At 41.2% G+C, this 19,143-nt stretch overlaps 1 protein-coding gene across 2 annotated transcripts in view; it reads right to left on the bottom strand.

Moving 5' to 3' along the window:
* ctbp2a (C-terminal binding protein 2a) overlaps positions 1-19,143 on the bottom strand; it is a 158,258-nt gene that overhangs the window by 39,530 nt on the left and 99,585 nt on the right. The gene's annotated exons all lie outside the window — the stretch shown is intronic.

Below are 19,143 nucleotides of genomic sequence, written 5' to 3'. Positions count from 1 at the left end.
ATTAGATTTATATAGCGCTTTTCTAGACACTCAAAGCGCTTCACAGAGAAGTGAGAACCCATCATTCATTTTTACAACTCATTCATTCATCATTCATTCTCCGGTGTGAGCGGCACCGGGGGCAAGGGTGAAGTGTCCTGCCCAAGGACACAACGGCAGCAATTTTTGGATGGTAAGAGGCGGGGAGCGAACCTGCAACCCTCAGGTTTCTGGCAAGGCCGCTCTACCCACTACGCCATGCCGCCCCAACAATTGCCATCTAGGGCTTTTATAGAGTAGAGTGCACAACTGCGCACACAACAAGGAGACGAAGCAGAAGAACGAGGAAATTACAGACATGGCGACGCCGTCGACGAGCAAGATGAAGAAATACGCTTGCAAGTTCCAAAACGAATGGAAACAAGAATTTCAGTTCATCCAGGACAGTTCGAAGGGGAAGGTGTATGTTGCCTGTAAATATGTAGAACAGACTTCTCCATTTAACACGGTGACCGAAATGATATACTCATCATGAACGGAGAAGTTAAACAGGACAATACTGCCATCTAATGGATAGCCACCGGAACACTGAAATTAAAGTATTTCTTTTATGTAAATAAAATAAATATATATATATATATAGCTAGAATTCACTGAAAGTCAAGTATTTCATATATATATATATATATGAAATACTCGAGTTGGTGAATTCTAGCTGTAAATAACCACGCCCCCAACGACCCCCGACCAAGCCCCCCCACCCATACCCCCCACCTCCCGATATTGGAGGTCTCAAGGTTGGCAAGTATGACTTCACAGGTGTGCTTGAAGCTCATCCAGAGAATGCCAAGAGTGTGCAAAGCGGTAATCTACAATGCAAATAGTCATGAAAATAAAAAGAATGCATTGAATGAGAAAGTGTGTCCAAACTTTTGGCCTGTACTGTATATAAAAGTTTTTTTTTTAGAGCGCTTTATGGGCAGAATAGAACAAAGCTCATTAGCTTCATTACTAGCGGACTCTTGCGAGCGTTTATTTACGACTTAGAACAGTGATTTTCAACCACTGTGCCGCGGCACACTAGTGTGCCGTGAGATATTGCCTGGTGTGTCGTGGGAAATTATGCAACTTCACCTAATTGGTCCAAAAAATATATTTTTTGCAAATCAATAATCATAATAATGTGCCATTGTCTAGTGTCTGTGCTGTGTACAGGTAGTTCAGTGCTTTGTAGAAGTCGGAGCGCGTCGAGGATGTTTTGTCGTGATCCCAATATGCAGAGCACAGCGGGAGACAGCGTGCAGGTAAAAAGGTATGTAACGCTTAAGCCCAAAATTAACAAAAGGCAAGTCCCGCTAGGAAAAGGCACCGAAGCATAGTGATTGCTATGGAAAACAAAAAGTAAAATTGAACTGGCTACAAAGTCAACAAAAACAGAATGCTGGACGACAGCAAAAACTTACAGCGTGTGGCGCGGAGACGGCGTCCACAAAGCACATCCAGTACATGACATGACAATCAAGAATGTCCCCACAAAGAAGGATAGCGTACGCACAACTTCAATAGTCTTGATTGCGAAAACAAAGCAGGTGCGGGCAATAGCACTCAAAGGAAGGCGTGAAGCTGCGACAGGAGAACACCAACAAAACAGGAAGGGTCACCAAAATAACAGCGCAAGACAGGAACTAAAGCCCTACAAGACGACCTGGTGGAGTTTCATTTTTTAACCTTTTCTGCTGGTGGTGTGCCTCTGTATTTTTTTTAATGAAAAAAATGTGCCTTGGCTCAAAAAAGGTTGAAAAACACGGACTTAGAATGAACTATAAAAAAAAAGAAAAACATACGTTCTTGTCTTACGTGAGGATTGTGAATGATGGACATGAATCCAAAAAAGTGCAGTTCCCCTTTAATAGTTTTGATGATCAGAGTAGGAAACTGATAAGATGTAGAGGAATTGACTGGCCCTTGTCCAATATTGTATGGGTAAAGACTCCACAAAAGAACTTCAAAGACTGGACTTGACTATAACGATCAAACCATTTGCGATCGGGTTCCTGGATAAAATGAACTATAATCACTAGGGGTGTAACGGTACACACAAATTTCGGTTAGGTACGTACCTCGGTTTAGAGGTCACGGTTTGGTTCATTTTCGGTACAGTAAGAAAACAACAAAATGTAAATTTTTTGGTTATTTATTTACCAAATTTGTAAACAATGGCTTTATCCTTTAAACATTGGGAACACTATAATAATTATGCCCACGTTAATCAACATTAAACTGCCTCAAGTTGTTGCTCAGATTAAATAAAATGACAAAACTTTTCTTCTACATATAAACAGTGCAACATTAAACAGTTTCAAGTCAACTCATCATGCTTAATTTATTACAGCATTTGGGAAGCCTGTAGTTGATTTCTATTATGTAAATGTTATATTTTTATCAACATGTGATAGCAGGGACCCTGCCATTCAAAACTAGGCTGCTGCATTACTAATGATTCATGTAACTATAGCTGAAAAAAATAGTACAATAGCAATAGGAGAGACTATTCATCCCTGAACACCATGGAGTTCATGTAGGCTTAAGGGTCTACTGAAAGCCACTACTAGCGACCACGCAGTCTGATAGTTTATATATCAATGATAAAATCTTAACATTGCAACACATGCCAATACGGCCGGGTTAACTTATAAAGTGACATTTTAAAACTCCCGCCACACTTCTGCTTAAAAACGTCTCGGTATGATGACGTATGCGCGTGACGTCAATCATTGAAACGGAAGTATTCGGACACCATTGAAGTCAATACGAAATAGCTCTGTTTTCATGTCATTATTCCACAGTATTCTGGACATCTGTGTTGGTGAATCTGTTGCAATTATGTTCATTGCATTATGGAGAAAGAAGCCGAGCAAGCAAAGAAGAAAGTTGTCGGTGCCAAGCGTCTATTTTGCGAGGGAAGTCAGCAGCAACACGTACACAGCCGGCGCTTCTTTGTTTACATTCCCGAAAGATGAAAGATGCAGTCAAGATCGAAGAACTCGGACAACAGACTCTTACCAGGAGGACTTTGATTTGGATACACAGACGCGATACCGTGAGTGTGCTTCCAAACACTTGATCGCTTGCTATAACTAGATCGAGCTAGTAGCTAGGAGCTAGGAGCTAGCATAACAAACACGTAGGTGTTTGTTATGCGGGATTAATTTGTGGCATATTAAATATAAGCCTGGTTGTGTTGTGGCTAATAGAGTATATATATATGTCTTGTGTTTATTTACAGTTGTAGTCATTCCCAGCTGAATATCAGGTCCCACCCGCGCGCTTCCAAACATTTGATCGCTTGCCCGTACGTGCGTGTCATGTACGTAACTTTGGTTAAATATATAAGCTTTATGAACCTTGGGTTAGGTGAACGGTCCTTTGGGCTGAGTGTGTGTGTGTGTTGTGCAGGTGTTTGAATTGTATTGGCGGGTTTTATGGACGGGATCCCGTCCATATAACCCGCTCGAGCTATAACTAGCTTGAGCTAGTAGCTAGGAGCTAGCATAACAAACACGTAGGTGTTTTTATGCGGGATTAATTTGTGGCATATTAAATATAAGCCTGGTTGTGTTGTGGCTAATAGAGTATATATATATGTCTTGAGTTTATTTACTGTTGTAGTCATTCCCAGCTGAATATCAGGTCACCCCCGGCTCTCACAGCATCTTCCCTATCTGAATCGCTTCCACTCCCCACTAGTCCTTCACTTGCACTTTCCTCATCCACAAATATTTCATCCTCGCTCAAGTTAATGGGGAAATCGTCGCTTTCTCGGTCCGAATCTCTCTCACTTCTGGCGGCCATCACTGTAAACAATAGGGAACTTTGCGTATATGTTCAATTGACTACGTCACGCTACTTCCGGTAGGGGCAAGCCTTTTTTTAATCAGATACCAAAAGTTGCGATCTTTATCGTCGTTGTTCTATACTAAATCCTTTCAGCAAAAATATGGCAATATCGCAAAGTGATCAAGTATGACACATAGAATAGATCTGCTATCCCCGTTTAAATAAAAAAAAAAATGCATTTCAGTAGGCCTTTAATGATGCAGTTACATTATTATATCAACTATCAAGAGACAGAAACTCTTCATTTAACATATTGTCCTTTTTTGCTGCTTCAACACAGCTCAATCAACACAGAAAAAGGTCAAGTGAAATAGCGGACAGACAGGGCTTTGCTGTCCGTAACGCACGCACGCGAAGGTCAAAACTGAATTATCTTAAAAACGAGCCCAAATGGAGGACCATAATGGAACTAAAGAATATTTGACGAACCACATATTCAAACAGCCACATCTCCCATGATGAGACTTCCTGTTGGGTTGATTAAATCCAGCACGGTGCGATTGACCCCGCCCTCCGACAAACCACGAACCCAGACGGCAGGAGAAGGAAACATAATCTGGGCTGCAAACACGCCCTAAATCAGACCCACAGTCAGACTCTGCGGCCAAGTATCATCTTGCATTTACGTAAACACTCGTAAGCACATGCAACAACACGACTGAAGATGGTTTACATTAGGCGGCAGGGCCTTTAAGGCTGCTAATCTTTGGGGTAGGATTACGGAGTCCTCGTGCCAAACTCTCATCAGTGCACTGAAAGTGTTATACCATCTCGCAAGTGAGGAAAAATAACTTTCATCTTGACCGGCCACATGTAAATAGCACTTCATGTGGCGGCAGGTCACTCTCCTCACTGGAGGTCTGCAGGGATTTCATATCTGGAGGGGAGCTCAAAGCCCTGATAGCATCTTCTATAGCCAACACTAATCACAAACTGAATGATTCTCCAGGAGCTATGAAAACTTTATTTTTTTTTGCCAAAGCTGGCAACTTCCAAACCACAAATGGACTGCAGATGTTCCAATCTAAAGAGAGAAAAAAAAACACTTTTTGGGATTCTAATAACAGACGGAGAGAAGGGGCTTCGTTAGAGAAAGTAGGATCTAGTTCTGGGGACAGTTTTTGTTTCACAGAAAAGTTTAGTTGACTACGGAAAGTTTACAGTTCCTATCGTCAAAAGTACCGAACCATAACACATTCTGGCACCTACCTACTGGGGTACAGAAAGAATCCAGTTGTTTTTACAAATGTAAAACTAATTATTGGGAGTTCAGTCCACGTGTTGTCATTGAGCCACATCCAAAAAACATACAAGTATGTTCCCAAGCTGCAAAAGTCTATCCATCTATTTTATTCCGTTTATCCGAGGTGGGGTCACGGGGGCAGCAGCCTAAGCAGAGAAACCCAGACTTCCCTCTCCCCAGCCACTTGGTCCAGCTCCTCCCGGGGGATCCTGAGGCGTTCCCAGGCCAGCCGGGAGACATAGTCTTCCCAACGTGTCCTGGGTCTTCCCCGTGGCCTAATACCGGTCGGACGTGCCCCAAACACCTCCCCAGGGAGGCGTCCGGGTGGCATCCTGACCAGATGCCCAAACCACCTCAACTGGCTCCTCTCGACGTGGAGGATCAGCGGCTTTACTTTGAGCTCCTCCTGGATGGCAGAGCTTCTCACCCTATCTCTAAGGGAGAGACCCGCCACCCGGCGGAGGAAACTCATTGGCCGCTTGTACCCGTGATCTTGTCCTTTCGGTCATAACCCAAAGCTCATGACCATAGGTGAGGATGGGAACGTAGATCATCCGGTAAATTAATCAATCAATTAATCAATCAATCAATGTTTATTTATATAGCCCTAAATCACGAGTGTCTCAAAGGGCTGCACAAGCCACAACGACATCCTCGGTTCAAATCCCACATCAGGGCAAGGAAAAACTCAACCCAGTGGGACAATGAGAAACCTCGGAAAGGACCGCAGATGTGGGGACCCCCCGTCCCTAGGGCGACCGGTGCAATGGACGTCGAGTGGATCTAGCATAATATTGTGAGAGTCCAGTCCATTGCGGAGCTAACATAATAGTGAGAGTCCAGTCCATAGTGGATCTAACTTAATAGTGAGAGTCCAGTCCATAGTGGATCTAACTTAATAGTGAGAGTCCAGTCCATAGTGGATCTAACTTAATAGTGAGAGTCCAGTCTATAGTGGATCTAACATAATAGTGAGAGTCCAGTCCATAGTGGATCTAACATAATAGTGAGAGTCCAGTCCATAGTGGATCTAACATAAAAGTGAGAGTCCAGTCTATAGTGGATCTAACATAATAGTGAGAGTCCAGTCCATAGTGGATCTAACATAATAGAGAGAGTCCAGTCCATAGTGGATCTAACATAATAGTGAGAGTCCAGTCTATAGTGGATCTAACATAATAGTGTGAGAGTCCAGTCCATAGTGGATCTAACATAATAGTGTGAGAGTCTAGTAAATAGTGGATCTAACATAATAGTGTGAGAGTCCAGTCCATAGTTGATCTAACATAATAGTGTGATAGTCCAGTCTATAGTGGATCTAACATAATAGTGTGAGAGTCCAGTCCATAGTGGATCTAACATAATAGTGTGGAGTCCAGTCCATAGTGGATCTAACATAATAGTGTGAGAGTCCCATCCATAGCGGATCTAACATAATAGTGAGAGTCCAGTCCATAGTGGATCTAACATAATAGTGTGAGAGTCCAGTCCATAGTGGATCTAACATAATAGTGAGAGTCCAGTCCATAGTGGATCTAACATAATAGTGAGAGTCCAGTCCATAGTGGATCTAACATAATAGTGAGAGTCCAGTCCATAGTGGATCTAACATAATAGTGAGAGCCCAGTCCATAGTGGATCTAACATAATAGTGAGAGTCCAGTCCATAGTGGATCTAACATAATAGTGTGAGAGTCCAGTCCATAGTGGATCTAACATAATAGTGAGAGTCCAGTCCATAGTGGATCTAATATAATAGTGAGAGTCCAGTCCATAGTGGGGCCAGCAGGAGACCATCCCGAGCGGAGACAGGTCAGCAGCGCAGAGACGTCCCCAACCGATGCACAGATGAGCGGTCCACCCCGGGTCCCGACTTTGGACAGCCAGCGCTTCATCCGTGGCCAAAATTGAGAGCTTTGCCTTCCGGCTCAGCTCCTTCTTCACCACGGCGGACCGATACAGCGTCAGCATTACTGCAGACGCCACACCGATCCGCCTGTCAATCTCACCATCCACTCTTCCCTCACTTGTTAAAGAGACTCCGAGGTACTTGAACTCCTCCACTTGGGGCAGAGATGGCACTCCGCCCTTTTCCACAAGAGAACCATGGAGTCGGACTTGGAAAAGTCAAGGGTACAAAAGTAATACAAACAGAAATTCCATGTGACAACATTATAGTACCAAATGGTTGTGTCTGATGAACAGGACTTGGTTGTCTGTTCTCAAAGCTGCAACACCAAAAACTGTTGCTTCCCTTTTATAATTCCTTGAAACATCATTCTGATCACGTTTCCAGAACCCTGCTTTTGCAAGAAGTGCTGGAAATATGCTTTGATTCTGGTTTCAAGGGGTTATAATCATGGGAATTGTTTTGAAGGCCTTGCCTAAACAGAGCATAAACAATCAATAGACGACAAGACTTGTCAATAGGGGAAGCCATGTTGAAACCAGACTGATCATTCTTCTGTATCGATGTCCAATACAACTCCTCTTTTTCCCCCCATTTATGCAGCTGTCACTCTCTCAAAGGCGGCACATTTACCGACAAGTAGAGTTGTCCTGATACCAATATTTTGGTACCAGTACCAAAATGTATTTTGATACCTTTCGCTACTTTTCTAAATAAAGGTGACCACAAAAAATGGCATTATTGGTTTTATTTAACAAAAAAATCTTAGTGTACATGAAACATACGTTTATTATTGTAATTTAGTCCTTAAATAAAATAGACAACTTGTCTTTTAGTAGTAAGTAAACAAACAAAGACTCCTAATTAGTCTATGCAGTAACATATTGTGTCATTTATACACCTATTATTTTGTACACATTATGAGGGACAAACTGTAGAAAATTGATTATTAATTTACTTGTTGATTGATTGAAACTTTTATTAGTAGATTGCACAGTACAGTACATATTCCGTACAATTGACCCCGACTTGTTTAAGTCGGGGTCCACGTTAATCAATTCTTGGCTCTCCAAGTACCACCAAACTGATTATACAGTAGCGTAGTAGGCCCAAGTGTTCATTAAAAACAAGGCAGAGGTTTTATTTGACAAGTATGTTTAGTATTTTGGCCACTGTAACATGGCACACAGTTTGAACAGTAACACTGTGTTTGAATAAGGGTTGTCCCGATACCAATATTTTGGTACCGGTGCCGAATTGCATTTCGATACTTTTATAAATAAAGGTGAGCACAAAAAATGTCATTATTGTCTTTATTTGAACAAAAAAATCTTAGTGTACATGAAACATATGTTTATTATTGTCATTTAGTCCTTAAGTAAAATAGTGAACATACTAGACAACTTGTCTTTTAGTAGTAAGTAAACAAACAAAGACTCCAAATTAGTCTGCTGACGTATGCAGTAACATATTGTGTCATTTATACACCTATTATTTTGTACACATTATGAGGGACAAACTGTAGAAAATTGATTATTAATTTACTTGTTCATTTACTGTTAATTTCTAGTTATTTTCTGTTTTAACATGTTCTATTTACACTTCTGTTAAAATGTAATAATCACTTATTCTTCTCTTCTTTGATACTTTACAATAGTTTTGGATGATACCACACATTTAGGTATGGATCCGATACCAAGTAGTTACAGGATCATACATTGGTCATATTCAAAGTCCTCATGTGTCCAGGGACGTATTTACTGACTTTATAAACATCAGTGTTTCCCACATATTCATTTATTTGTGGCGGCCCGCCACGAAAGAATTACGTCCGCCACAAATAAAAAAAAATAAAAAAATATATATATATTTTATTTATTTTTTGTCCTGTCCAGCTTCTCAGGCAAATCATATAGTTGATGTAGATGCCCATATCGGCTGTTCAGATTTACTTTACAAAAGAGAAGTGTAGGATACTTCTCTTGTTGCCTTATTTGTATTTGACCACTACTGTTTTCTGTTTATTTGTTACTGACTGTGGCAGGACACCTCTGCCTCTGTTTCACTTTATGTTGCTGGTAAATAATATGGTTGTAGTAGTAGGCTAAAGTTAAATTATTTAGTATGCACTAATTAAAGGGGCAGAGCTTTAAGAGACATTTTAGCTTTTATATTTTATAAGATATATTTTTTCTAAGAACCACAATTAATAAATATATTTCAGTGAATAACTTATTGTTCAAATTTGTATATAAATATGTACATAAAGTGTTGTAATTATATTGTAAAATGGATGGATGGCTGGACGTTTAAAACAAAACTGTTATTATTAATTAGTAAGTATACATTTTTTTAGCCTTTTTAGAGAAAATCATGTCATTGTAGTAAATTATGCAAATTACCCGATGATGTCATTGTGACCACGCCCATAGTCACGCCCCCACCGCCACAGGTATCTTGGCAGTTTATGGGAAACACTGAACATAATATGAATTTTTTTAAAAAGGAAAAAAGATTTTGTGACGATAAAAAATATCGATGTAATCATAGTAGTATCGACTACATACGCTCCTGTACTTGGTATCATTACAGTGGACGTCAGGTGTAGATCCACCCATGGCGTTTGTTTACATTGTGACGCCGGTGAGCTATTGTATCCTCCTACGGTGTGTAGTGAAGCATGTTTAGCTAGTCCCCGTCCTCCAGTGATAATATTTGTAAGAAACGTACTTTATTTGTCGCCATGGAGACGAGGATTAGTGATTTAGAAGTAGCTAAAACACTGCGGATGGACGTTATGTCTTAAAGCAGCTCTTCCTGAGGGTGTTTCAGTGTTATAACTTCACCTTTATCTTTACTTTTTACACCAAAATGTGTCCATTCTCCCTTTTCTGTCTACACACTGTGTCTGCTTGTAAGTACTCTGTGTGTGTGCGCTGCCGAACATGCTCCTCTGCTCGTAAAAGCAGCAATGTCACGATGTGACGACGTGCCTGGGAACCGGTACTTTTCAAACGGAGTGTAGTACCGTTTTTGATTCATTAGTACCGCGATACCATACTAGTACCGGTATACCGTACAACCCTACCAACAAGCGCTATTGTACACTACCACAAATGATCTTTTCGTCTCAATGGCGGGTCAGTTCTTCTAGTCAAGTCTCAGCTTCCCATGGCCGCCTGGAGCGGGTAAAGGTGATGAAACGCTCCCGCCGTGAGCGTAGTGCGCGGCCATGCACGCCACCGATACCCCCGCGCGGGCCCCTCCATTAGTGGAACAATAAAAAGTGCAAAAACAAAAGGAAGTGAGAAGGATTTTCCATGGCGCGATGATGTCAAGGCCACAGCGGCGGTGCTGGCGGCGGTCGCCGGGTTCACATGGAGCGCTCACAGAAAACTTTTCCGCGCTTGACCCGGAGCCAAGACCGGCTCAATGGGCTCGGGACCAACAGCTGGTTCAGGTTACCTAGCAACTCCCAAGCTGCGGGCCTCAGCGATGGAGAGGGGTGGAAGGTGGGAGGGCGGAAATCAGACAGGAACCAAAGTTGCGGTTCTTCGTGGCAAGTGCGGAACTGTCTGATATTGAAGTCTTCCCTAAACAGGAAGGACAAGGGCTCGGGTTTTGGGGGCATGGGAAGGCGACGCAAGTTGAGACAAGCTATGGACGGAAGACATTAAAGACCTGCTACATCAGGCCTGGGCAATTATTTTGACTCAGGGGGGCCAAATTTAGAGAAAAAAAGTGTCTGGGGGCCGGTATATCTATTTTTTAGGAACACTAATACAAAACCTCACAATAATGTCTGAATGCTAAAAACGTTATGACAGACCACCTTAAAAACTGAATGGGATTTTAGTAGGGATGTCCGATAATGGCTTTTTGCCGATATCCGATATTGTCCAACTCTTTAATTACAGATACCGATATCAACCGATACCGATATCAACCAATATATACAGTCGTGGAATTAACACATTATTATGCCTAATTTGGACAACCAGGTAAGGTACTTTTTAAAAAAAGGAATCAAATAAAATAAGATAAATAAATTAAAAGCATTTTCTTGAATAAAAAAGAAAGTAAAACAATATAAAAACAGTTACATAGAAACTAGTAATTAATGAAACAATCATGTGTGCTTACGGACTGTATCCCTTGCAGACTGTATTGATATATATTGATATATAATGTAGGAAGCAGAATATTAATAACAGAAAGAAACAACACTTTTGTGTGAATGAGTGTAAATGGGGGAGGGAGGTTTTTTGGGTTGGTGCACTAATTGTAAGTGTATCTTGTGTTTTTTATGTGGATTTAATTTAAAAAAAAAAAACAACTAAAAAAAACGATACTGATAATAACAAAACCGATACCAATAATTTCCGATATTACATTTTAACGCATTTATCAACATCTCTAGATTTTACATATTTTTACTGAATGAGACACCCAGTACATGAAAATAAAGAATGTGGGATTTACAATATTAACTATGAAGTAGAGATGTCCGATAATATCGGACTGCCGATATTATCGGCCGATAAATGCTTTAAAATGTGATATCGGAATTTATCAGTATCGGTTTCGAAAAGTAAAATGTATGACTTTTTAAAACGCCGCTGTGTACACGGACGTAGGGAGAAGTACAGAGCGCCAATGAACCTTAAAGGCACTGCCTTTGCGTGCCGGCCCAGTCACATGATATCTGCGGCTTTTCACACACACAAGTCAATGCAAGGCATACTTGGTCAACAGCCATACAGGTCACACTGAGGGTAGCCGTATAAACAACTTTAACACGGTTACAAATATGCGCCACACTGTGAACCCACACCAAACAAGAATGGCAAACACATTCCGGGAGAACATCCGCACCGTAACACAACATAAACACAACAAAACAAATACCCAGAACCCCTTGCAGCACTAACTCTTCCGGGACGCTACAGTATACACCCCTTGCTACCCCCTAACCCCCCGCCTCAACCAAAATTATACAATTAATTATTTTTTCAAACTGAGACTCACTGACTTTGGCTCATTTTCTGTGAAGAACATATTTTAGAATACATATTTAATGACCACACACCATACACCCCCCTACACATTTATATTACATATAAGATGTCCGGGGCTAATAGAAGTGTGGAAATTGATGTTCTGTGTACCACACACCCACACACAGCAGGCCTAGACAGGAGGAGGACAGAGTGTAGGTACACAGAACATCAGAGGGTCAAATGTGCGAGAAAATGAGAGCAGACAGTGTTGACAAACAACGTTGCAACCTTGTGTGGGAACCGCACAAAAGAAGAATCCCTGTGGGATGCAGAAACTGCCGGAGAACTTTTCCGTACAACGTTCATATTGTTGTTACTCAGCCAGCGTTTGTGGGTCTGATGGACCCGTTGCATTTTGTGGCTTTGAATGCCTCACAATCAAACACTTATGTTCAAATACTGAACAGGTAAACCCTGTTAATAAGGTAAACATCTGTAAACACAGATGGTGAACGACGAACAAGAGGGTTCACTCCGTTCCTTTCATTCCACGATAGACAGCTCAAACAGTTATGGGCGGATTTTCGTACAACTTTCAGGAAATGCCTGAATTGGGATAAGAAAACAACTCATGACATTTTGGGGCTGATGCGGATTATTTCTACTGCGTTAGACTCTTCTGTGGGCGTGTGCATCCGCTCACAGAGACAAAGATAGTGGATGATTGGCAAGAGGCTTCACTCTGTTTTTTTATTCGGCTATAAATAGCTCAACAAGTTGTAAGCACGTTTTGATTAAACTTTCAGAAAACGTGAGAAATGTGGTAAGGAACAACTACACTCTCCAAGTGCTTCAGTAGTTATTAGTATCAACATTGCCACTTTTTCTCCTTACAACACAACCTTTAGCTAGCCTGCTAACTAACAAACATACTCACTAGGGTTGTCCCGATAATTTAGTACCGGTACCAAAATGTATTTCCATACTTTTCAATACCTTTCGATACTTTTCTAAATAAAGGGGACCACAAAAAATTTCATTATTGGCTTTATTTGAACAAAAATCTTAGGGTACATTAAACATGTTTATTATTGTAATTTAGACCTTAAATAAAATAGTGAACATACTAGACAACTTGTCTTTTAGTAGTAAGTAAACAAACAAAGACTCCTAATTAGTCTGCTGACGTATGCCGTAACATATTGTGTCATTTATACACCTATTATTTTGTACACATTATGAGGGACAAACTGTAAAAATGTATTATTAATCTACTTGTTCATTTACTGTTAATATCTGCTTATTTTCTGTTTAAACATGTTCTATCTACACTTCTGTTAAAATTAGGGATGTCCGATAATGGCTTTTTGCCGATATCCGATATTCCGATAATGTCCAACTCTTTAATTGCCGATACCGATATCAACCGATACCGATATCAACCGATATATACAGTCGTGGAATTAACACATTATTATGCCTAATTTGGACAACCAGGTATGGTGAAGATAAGGTACTTTTTAAAAAAAATAGTATAATAAGATAAATAAATTAAAAACATTTTCTTGAATAAAAAAGAAAGTAAAACAATATAAAAACAGTTACATAGAAACTAGTAATGAATGAAAATTAGTAAATTTAACTGTTAAAGGTTAGTACTATTAGTGGAGCAGCAGCCCGCACAATCATGTGTGCTTACGGACTGTATCCCTTGCAGACTGTATTGATATATATTGATATATAATGTAGGAAGCAGAATATTAATAACAGAAAGAAACAACCCTTTTGTGTGAATGAGTGTAAATGGGGGAGGGAGGTTTTTTGGGTTGGTGTACTAATTGTAAGTGTATCTTGTGTTTTTTATGTTGATTTAATAAAAAAAATTAAAAAAAACGATACTGATAATAAAAAAAACGATACCGATAATTTCCGATATTACATTTTAACGCATATATCGGCCGATAATATCGGCAGGCCGATATTATCGGACATCTCTAGTTAAAATGTAATAATCACTTATTCTTCTCTTCTTTGATACTTTACATTAGTTTTGGATGATACCACACATTTAGGTATGGATCCGATACCAAGTAGTTACAGGATCATACATTGGTCATATTCAAAGTCCTCATGTGTCCAGGGACGTATTTACTGACTTTATAAACATGTGAATTTTTTTTAAAAAGGAAACAAGATTTTGTGGCGATAAAAAGTATCGATGTAATCATAGTAGTATCGACTGGATACGCTCTTGTACTTGGTATCATTACAGTGGATGTCAGGTGTAGATCCACCCATGGCGTTTGTTTACATTGTGACGCCGGTGAGCTATTGTGTCCTCCTACGGTGTGTAGTGAAGCATGTTGACCTATTCCTCTTCCTCCAGTGATAATGCTACTTCTAAGAAACTCACTTTGTCGCCATGGAGACGAGGATTAGTGATTTAGGAGTAGATAAAACACTGCCGACTGTGGATGGACGTTATGTCTTAAAGCAGCTCTTCCCGAGGGTGTTTCAGTGTTATAACTTCACCTTTATCTTGACTTTTTACACCAAAATGCGTCCGTTCTCCCTTTTCTGTCTACACACTGTGTCTGCTTGTAAGTACTCTGTGTGTGTGCGCTGCCGAACACGCTCCTCTGCTCGTAAAATCAGCAATGTCACGACGCGCCGTCATACGCGCCGGTACTTTTCAAACAGAGTATAGTACCATTTTTGATTCATTAGTACCGCGATACCATACTAGTAGCGGTATACCGTACAACCCTAATACTGACAAACACGGTTACTTGACTTTTTGGCCGAGACATGATGGAACCATTCAAAAAAATGGTGCAGCTCCGGTGTTTTCCTCCACATATCAGCAAGTAACAGTTTCCCACTAATCTCATTTCAACATTTGTTACCAGTTTGAGCCTCTGGGAAGGTCAAAACTCCACTGGGTGATATCCAAGTGAAATTAAAGTCATTATCGCTGGAACAACAGATCTAATGTTGACCTAAGACATGTGGATACTATTGTGTAGTCTTACACAACGTGCACGATAACACACTTTGACTTTGGAGCAGACAATGACGGCCACTGATGAGCGGTCACTTCTACTATCTGCTAAGAAAAAAAACATTTCTGTCTGTACGAGGCCAGCTACAATAGGGCGCCTGTGTTCCTGGCACCGTCTACTTTCTGGAGTGGCTTTACGATCCCTTGGCATGGGGTGAAAAAAAAAGGGGGGGGGTTAGTAATCTTTTTGTTGGCAGACTCGCCTCCTCTGAGACAAGCCCTCCTCTACCCCCCACCTTTACCCCAGCTGGACCCTATCAACACCCGGGCTATCTCTTCTTCCTCTATGTGGGACACACAAAGACCTCGTTTGTCCTGGGAGCGGCCCGGTCCTCCTTCAAACTTATTAGGTGCCGAGAAACTGAGCGGAGGGTGCAATGTGGTATCAAACACACAACGCGGGAAAGAAGGTGGTCGTCTTTAGCTGCGAGATGCAAAGCGTATGTCAGTGGTTCAGGGGTGTCAAACTCCTTTTAATGGAGGGCCACATCGCAGTTATGTTTGCCCTCAGAGGGCCACTTCTAACAGTCAATGATATCATTACACAATCGCCTATGCCGGAGGTCAGCAACCCGCGGCTCTTTAGCACCAGTATAGTGGGTTTTAAAGGCCTACTGAAATGATTTTTTTAAATTTAAACGGGAATAGCAGATCCATTCTATGTGTCATACTTGATCATTTCGCGATATTGCCATATTTTTGCTGAAAGGATTTAGTAGAGAAAATCGACGATAAAGTTCGCAACTTTTGCTCGCTGGTAAAAAAAAGCCTTGCCTGTACCGGAAGTAGCGTGACGTCACAGGAGCTAGTATTCCTCACAATTCCCCGTTGTTTACAATGGAGCGAGAGAGATTCGGACCGAGAAAGTGACGATTACCCCATTGATTTGAGCGAGGATGAAAGATTCGTGGATGAGGAACGTTACAGTGAAGGACTTGAGAGGCAGTGCAGGACGTATCTTTTTTCGCTCTGACCGTAACTTAGGTACAAGCTGGCTCATTGGATTCCACACTCTCTCCTTTTTCTATTGTGGATCACGGATTTGTATTTTAAACCACCTCGGATACTATATCCTCTTGAAAATGAGAGTCGAGAACGCGAAATGGACATTCAGTGCCTTTTATCTCCACGACAATACATCGGCGAAATGCTTTAGCTACGAGCTAACGTGATAGCATCGTGCTTTAACTGCATATAGAAACAAAAAAAATAAACCCCTGACTGGAAGGATAGATAGAAAATCAACAATACTATTAGACCGTGGACATGTAAATACACGGTTAATGCTTTCCAGGCTGGCGAAGGTTAACAATGCTGTGCTAACGACGCCATTGAAGCTAACTTAGCAACCGGACCGCACAGAGCTATGCTAGCAACATTAGCTCTCCACCTACGCCAGCCAGCCCTCATCTGCTCATCAACACCCGTGCTCACCTGCGTTCCAGCGATCGGCAGAAGGACTTCACCCGATGCGTTTGGCGGCCCGGAGACATAGGAAGTCAAGGTGAGGTCGGCGGCTAGCGCTCCAACAAAGTCCTCCTGGTTGTGTTGCTGTAGTCCGCTGCTAATACACCGATCCCACCTACAACTGTCTTCTTTGCAGCCTTCATTGTTCATTAAACAAATTGCAAAAGATGTCCAGAATACTGTGGAATTATGAAATGAAAACAGAGCTTTTTGTATAGGATTCTACGGGGTACCATAACTTCCGTTAAACTGACTTCGTCACGCACATACGTCATCATACCGCGACGTTTCAGCCGGATATTTCCCGGGAAATTTTAAATGTCACTTTATAAGTTAACCGGGCCGTATTGGCATGTGTTGCAATGTTAAGATTTCATCATTGATATATAAACTATCAGACTGCGTGGTCGGTAGTAGTGGCTTTCAGTAGGCCTTTAAGAATAGACTAAGAGGAGAAGTATTGCGGAAATACATTATTCTAGACCAGACCTGGGCATTCGGCGGCCCCTTTGTGCGTCCCTGTCCGGCCCGCGTGAGGCCAATCATAAATTACAAAATACATTTAAAAAAACATCTATGTCGTGCGTGCAATACAACTGTGCTGCTTTTATTTTGAAAAGTGTTATTTATGGGCGTATGTCCGTGTGTAACCTGTGAGTGAAGGTGCACAGCGACAAGTGATGCCCGGTTACCCCCGAGACGCTAAAAAGAGAAAAATTGATGAGGAATGGCGTGTTTCCAACAAGACATGGACTGCCAAGTATTTCTTTACAGAAATTAAAGGTAAAGCCGTGTGCTTAATTTTTGGTACACAGGTTGCTGTGTTTAAAGAATATCATTTGAATCGCCACTACACGACGAAGCACGAGGAAAAATACCGGAATCTGTCCGATGAAGCGCGCGCAAGGGAGGGGGATGCGTTGATGGTAAAACTGCAAACCCAACAAGGACTTTCATTTGAGAACGTGTCACTCTCCCGACGCACTGTAACAAGGCGGGTTGAGACCTTCCCTGGAAACTTGGAGCTTCAGCTGAATAATAATAATAATAATAATAATGGATTAGATTTATATAGCGCTTTTCTAGGCACTCAAAGCGCTTCACAGAGAAGTGATAACCCATCATTCATTTTTACAACTCATTCATTCACCGGTGTGAGCGGCACCGGTAGCAAGGGTGAAGTGTCCTGCCCAAGGACACAACGGAAGCAATTTTTTGGATGGTAAGAGGTGGGGAGCGAACCTGCAACCCTCAGGTTTCTGGCACGGCCGCTCTACCCACTACGCCATACATATTTAGTCAACAGCCATACAGGTCACACTGAGGGTGACCGTATAAACAACTTTAACACTGTTACAAATATGCGCCACACTGTGAACCCACACCAAACAAGATTGACAAACACATCCGCACCGTAATCCGCACCGTAACACAACATAAACACAACAGAACAAATACCCAGAACCCCTTGCAGCACTAACTCTTCCGGGACGCTAAAATATAACCCCCCCCCCCCACCTCAACCCTGCCCCCCCCCCCCCCCCCCCACAAAGTCGCTGTAAAATCTATTTATAAAATTGGACGATCTGATGAATAACTTGCTTTGACATCATAAGTCAAGCAGATAAGTATTTATTTCTAGTTTAACAACAACATTGAATGTATGATCATATATTTGTTATATTATATTTGTTTTACAAATATGCATTGAGTACATGAGTACGTGTGTGTGAATGGGTGAATGTGGAAATAGTGTCAAAGCGCTTTGAGTACCTTGAAGGTAGAAAAGCGCCATACAAGTATAACCCATTTACATGTATTTTTTCTGTCAAAATGGAAAAAACTAGCTGCCGTATGCTTAAGATGACCAAAATACATCAATATTACATGTGTAGCTGTGGCTATGAAAGTAGCTTACCACCACCAGGTGTAAAGCGACTTTGGGTACTTAGAAAAGCGCTATATAAATCCCAGGTACTATTATGTTATTATGAATGTGCCTATTATTACATTACATACAGCATTATTAGCCATTTCGCATGTGTTGTTTAGGAGTTATGTTTAAATAACTGTCATATTGAATGTGGCAGTTATACTGTCATTATGTGTAAAACCTCATTTTTGTATTTGCAAACCTTACAAAAACAACTGATTCTAGTAAAACTCACATAGATACAATATTACAGGCATTTTTAGACATAATGCGGTAAAAGTTAGAGATGCTACCTCAGTAGAAGCATTTAAGTCTCATCTTAAAACTCATTTGTATACTCTAGCCTTTAAATAGACTCCCTTTTTAGACCAGTTGATCTGCCGTTTCTTTCGTTGTGGCTTGTTTTTACCGCATAAATAAAATTAAAAAAATAGAGGCAGCTCACAGGTAAGTGCTGCTATTTGAGCTATTTTTAGAACAGGCCGGCGGGCTACTCATCTGGTCCTTACGGGCTACCTGGTGCCCGCGGGCACCGCGTTGGTGACCCCTGGACTAGACGTATAAGATTTCATGGGATTTAGCGATTAGGAGTGACAGATTGTTTGGTAAACGTATAGCATGTTCTGTATGTTATAGTTATTTGAATGACTCTTA

This window comes from Entelurus aequoreus, linkage group LG09 (genome assembly GCF_033978785.1).
Source record: "Entelurus aequoreus isolate RoL-2023_Sb linkage group LG09, RoL_Eaeq_v1.1, whole genome shotgun sequence".
NCBI classification, from domain to species: domain Eukaryota; kingdom Metazoa; phylum Chordata; class Actinopteri; order Syngnathiformes; family Syngnathidae; genus Entelurus; species Entelurus aequoreus.
The sequence above is the reverse complement of the archived record's forward strand: the minus strand, read 5'-3'. Positions and strand labels throughout refer to the sequence as shown.